Source organism: Pteropus alecto, unplaced genomic scaffold, assembly GCF_000325575.1.
Source record: "Pteropus alecto unplaced genomic scaffold, ASM32557v1 scaffold40, whole genome shotgun sequence".
Classification (NCBI taxonomy): domain Eukaryota; kingdom Metazoa; phylum Chordata; class Mammalia; order Chiroptera; family Pteropodidae; genus Pteropus; species Pteropus alecto.
Window position 1 is genome coordinate 17130287 of NW_006431919.1, and position 5423 is coordinate 17135709.

A 5423-nucleotide genomic window follows, 5' to 3' on the forward strand; every position below is an offset into this window, starting at 1 on the left:
CTCAGCCTTGGTGCCGGGAAGGCAACAGGGACCGATGGGGACTGTGGAGCTGGGGACAGCTAGGATTGGGGGGACAGCTGGGATCGGGGGGACAGCTGGGATCGGGGAGCCAGCTCCTGCCAATCTATGCCAGGCGGGAATGCGGGCCCCGCGTTGCCCATCTGGAGATTTTCTTTTTTCGAGAGAAGTAGGAAAAGAACGGATTTTGTTTTTTCATGTGCAGGTCTCAATTTTTAAACATTGGCAACGAATTCAAATGTTTTTGGACGTACTGTGTGGGCCAAACAAAATATCTCTGTGAGCCAGATTTGACTCACAGGCCACAGGTTTGCAATCGCTGACATTTTGTGTCATGGTCAAGGCAATGGGTTCCACCTGGATTCCAACCCCAGTTCCGTCTGCCGGCAGAGTGACTTGCTTCTCCAAGTCTCAGTTGCTTCATCTATAAAATGGGTAAAATAGTAGCATCTACTTGGATGGTGTTTGAGAAAATTATATAAAATTATGTCACGCAAATTCCTTGGCATAATGCCCAGTACATATTAAGCCCTCTAGAAATGTCAGCTCTGATTAATAATGCGCCCATGGGGGTGGAGATAGAACAGCAGCAGGGTACAAAGGAAGCCAGGAAACAGGCCAAGCCCGAGAGCGCCGTTCACACGTTCCCTGTCTTGCTGTGTCCAGAATGGCCCTTAGGGGATTCTTGTCACAAACTGGCATCAAATTGACAAGAGAATTTTCAACAGGCTGGACAGTGACCTGAAGGGTGGCGGCCCTCCACTATCCCTCCACCTCCTTCCAGAATATCATCAGAGACCTTCTAAAACTTCTAGATTGTTACAAAGCAAAAAAGTGGTTATGGAGTCTACGGCCACGCCGCCCTGAACACGCCCGATCCCGTCTGATCTCGGAAGCTAAGCAGGGTCGGGCCTGGTTAGTACTTGGATGGGAGACCGCCGAGGAAGACCAGGTGCTATAGGCGTTAAAAAAAAAAAAAAAGTGGTTAGGGAGGGGGCCCTGCAGAAGGCAAAGTGGTGCCCCAGGTAGGTGGCTCGGCTTCTACCCAGCTGTGTCACTTTGGCTGCATCATTTCTTCTCTCTCTGAGACTCCACTTACCCGTCTGTAAAATGGATGATGATAGCTACCTACCTCCCAGGATCCTGGTGTGAACAGGAAAAATGCGGTTTAGGGCCTGGTCACAGAGCTCATGTTCAACTAATGGGGGCTGCCATTGGTGGTTATTGTTATGTAGGTTTTATTATTAGGCGGGCAAGAGAGGTGTTTGCCTGCCCAGCATCCACGGACTCTCTTCAAGTAACCTACGAGGAGACCAAACCAAAAAGTCCCACTTAGTGGTTTCAACTAATTGAGCTGAGCGGGACCTATCCCTACGAGATTTAAATAGGAAAATCTGGCGTGAATCAGCAAGCTGGTGGCAGAAGAAAAACATGTAGAAGGAACAGAAGGTGGCACGGGAGCGATGGAGTGAAGGTCGATGAACTCCTGCGATGAAGAGATCTGACAGCAAAGAGCCTGCCCGGTTCCTCACCCTGGAGCACTCACAGGCCGAGCCAGGGGGCAGGCCCAGGCTGGTGACCTGGCTCCTAAGCGGGGAGCCAGGATTCTGCTGCTCCAGCCTCAGTCTGGCCTCGCCCGGGGAAAGGCATAGTTTTAGAGCCTGCCCAAGTCAGGAGAACTGGGACCCTGCTCGTGACAGTCAGTGTCCAAACGCTGGCTGCGATGGGCCCGGCCTCTGGCAGGAAGACCCTTTGCCTCCAGAGGCAGCTTTGGAGGCTAAGACTACGTGGACTTCACAGTTTCACTTCGTCCCAAGGGACGACAGGCATTCGTGATGCATTTACGGCTAAAGTCACCTCCAGGGGTTTGACATGGCTGTCCCAGAAGTCGCATGGAGGGCATTGCAAAAACAATATTCAAAACCTTGTTCCTGGACTAATAATGACATAGTGCTCTTGATTCGAGGGTTAGGTGGCCTCTTTTGGGGGGTGGGGGAGGAAGAAGGGGGAAAGAGGTGTTCAAGTTTATGTATTTGTCTTGAAAATGAAATTACGCTAACCAAGACCCAGGGGAAAGGGGCCCAGGTCAACTTCGCTTGCCTGAATTCTGCTCTGCAGCCAACAGGGAGCAGCAGAACTACATCGCACGCCCTTGAATTTCACCCCGTGCTCTAGGACCTAAGCGTCAGCGATCAACGTCTTGGGCCGAGCGTGTGAGAACCAGTTTGTACGGCCGCCAACGGGAGACACAGGCAGCGGGGCCAGACCTCCTCTGCAGAGAACCGTGTGCATGTCAGACCACCGAGCAAGACTCGGGTCCAGTCCCCCACACTCCCTGAGCCCCACGTCCGTGCTCCACACTGTCCTCGGTGCACTCACGTGATCACGCTCGCTCTCCCATAATAAACAAGTCTCCTGACACATATTAAAGTTATAGAATAAGCTTGCAGATTAAGCCAGAATGAAGCGAACCTTGCAGGCAATTTAAAATTCAGAGTTTACCATTTTCTCTTCACTTTTTTCCCCCTCTCATCGTTATTGAAGAGTAGAATCACTTGAATGATCGAGTGTCTACATTTAGACTTTTCTCTTGTCTCCCCTTGACCAGTTTGGTGGTTCGCAAACTCCAAATGGGTATAAGGATGACAGGGCTGGGTCACACGGCACACGCCGTGTGCACTGCAATGAATTCACATGTGAAGGGGCTTCAAGAGTCTTTCGCCTGAAGTACTCAGCTCGAAATCCAAGTGCCACAAAAGGGGAGACCCTATTATACTCTGACAGTTCTGGAATCCATGGATTGCTTTATTCAACACGCATTTATCGGTACCTGTGACCGGGGCTGGGGACACAGAGATGACCCAGGGTGGGTCCTGGTGCGAAGGAAGACAAAAGCCCTCTGAGAACCCAAGCTGGGCTGGCTTCATCTCATCTGACACTCAGAGCAGGCCTGGGAGGAAGGAATGGTTGGAAATAAGTGGTCACCCGACTCATGGAGAGCAGAGATGAGATGTGAATCCAAACCCTCTGATCCCCAGGGCGGACCCCTTTCCCCATGCCACCCTTGGGTCCTCGAATGTGCATATTAAGGGCTAGCACACGGAGGAGAAATCCTCAGGCATGGAGGATTTAGTTCCTGCTCAGTGGACTGGGGAGGAGGCGACGTTTGAGCTGAACCTTTGAAAAACATGCAGAATTAGTCATTTCTCACAAGGAAAAGGCATGCCTCCTGGCAGGTGCAGTGGACATTGTGTTTTGTCTTCCCAGCCTCCGTTCCCCTTTCTTTATGGACCTCAGCACCCTGATCTTCCTTGGGGGATCCGCCTGGGTTTTGTCTTCCCAGCCTCCGTTCCCCTTTACGGACCTCAGCACCCTGATCTTCCTTGGGGGATCCGCCTCTCTTTCCTTCTCAGTCCATGTGGTTTGTGTGAAGTGGACTCCAAACCCTGGCTCCAGATAGCCATGTGACCCAGGCCTGGTCAATCAGAGCATCGTGCACCTGTGGCCACCGTGATGGGCTTGAGGGTAGGCACATGACCTAATCTGAGCCAAGGAGACTTCATTCCAGGGCTCCTTGGGCCTACCAGGGAGAGAGGTTTTGCTTTACCAGAGATAACTCAGAGGACAGAACGTGCTCCTGGAGTTACTAGAAGCATCTGGCCATCGCGTGGGAAAAGAGCCTGTCTTCAAATGATACCATGAGAAAGGAGAGCGTGACAGGAAGGTGGAGTGAGACCCAAGGGCTGATGACATAGTTCGAGGGTCCCAGATCCAACCACGCCTAAAGCCGGGCCATTTGAGGGCTTATGTGTAATATGAGCCAATAAATGTTCTTCTTTGTGTAAGCCACTTTGCACTGGGCTTTTATCCTTTCATCAATAGAAGGAGCAAAAGAGAGGACTAGAAATACTAGTCTGAGAAGAGGTAGTGCTGACATTGGACCCTGACATTACTCTTCGGCTGGGGACACGGTTTTTAATCTCTTATTGAAAACAGTTTACAGACCGGTTGTTAAGAAAGCAGGATAAGACTCTCAAGAGCTTTAGCAAATCTACCGTAGTTGAAATTTTGATGAGGAGCTGGCACGGAAGTGACAGAGAGCTGAAGCACTCAGCCCAAAGTGACACAGGGAGCTAGCAGGCCCTTAGAGAGTGGGATGCGAGGGAACAGTCATGAATAGGTTGGTTTGGAAACGGGCAGACGGGGAGGACCCAGATGTTGGGCCGGGAGAAGGAAGCGGTGGGGAAAGCACCTGGCAGGAGGCCTTGGGCTGGCCAGGCCCTGTGGAACGCCGGCTCCAGAGTCAGGCGAAGCTGGGTTCGGATCCTGGCTCCGCCGTTTTACTAGCTGAGTGATCTTGAAAGCCACTTCCTGTTCCATGCCTCAATACCACTGTTTATAAAATGGGGTCGTCCTTCCTTTAACTATGATTCCTTGAGCTCTGTGGTTACCACACCCCAGAATGGCCAAACGAGGTCCGAGTCTTCAGAAAGTTGACATTTCTGGTGAGGGAGGTCAGAACACATAGAGTGTATCATCTACCTTCCCATGTCATACGGTAGGCTTCGTGGGGGCGGGGATATTTGTTGTGTCACTGCCTAGCTCAGTACCTGGCACGGAGGAGGCTTTCGATGAATATGTCTTGAATAAATACAAGCAGGCAAACAAAGTCATAAAATGGTAAGTACTACAGAGTGAATAAAATACAAAATGCGATAGAGAGTGACGTGGGGTAATTTCAATGACCCGATCAGAGAAGTCTGCTTGGAGAAGAGGGTATTTGAGCTGAGACCTGTATGATGATGCAGCAGCCGTGCCAGTAGCTGGGGGAAACTGGACGCGAGGCAGCGGGAACAGCACGTGCAAAGGCCCTGAGGCAGAAAGAACGAATGAGAAGAAAGCCAGGGAGCTGGCACGGACGTGACAGAGGAAAGCGTGATACGAAATGGCGTTGGGGGGGACGGCAGGGGCTAAATCAGTGCAAACACTAACAAGGAGTTCGCGCGTGGTTCTAACTAAGCTCAGCCGGCAGCCACTGCAGAGTGCTGGGCAGGGTAGTGACGTGATCCGACTTATGTGTTGAAGAGATCACTCTGCCCTCCGTGTGGTAGATGGATGTCAGCAGGACAGACGATAACGTATGTCACACATCGCATCTGGCACACGAAAGGTGCTCCGTGGACAAGAAGCATCCGCCGCTACCCCAGATGCCACATCTACGGTCTCACCAATGTCTGTCCCAGCCGGGAAGTGTGCTTGCTCTTTACCCTCTGGGGTCCAGCTCTCTCCAGCTCCCCTCTGAGCACCGTGTTGGTCACAGTAAAGCCGACAGACGAAGCGCTGGGGGAACCCCCTCTCCCCGTGACTGCGGTAACAATCCAGGAGCAGAGGTGGGGTGGGGATGG

The 5423-nt window shown here is 51.8% G+C and overlaps 1 non-coding gene across 1 annotated transcript; it reads left to right on the forward strand.

Moving 5' to 3' along the window:
* Window positions 1–863: 863 nt before the first annotated feature.
* LOC112475267 lies at window positions 864–982 on the forward strand. Its single transcript, XR_003044659.1, has one exon. It is a non-coding gene; the product is annotated as a 5S ribosomal RNA (ribosomal RNA).
* Window positions 983–5423: the final 4441 nt, after the last annotated feature.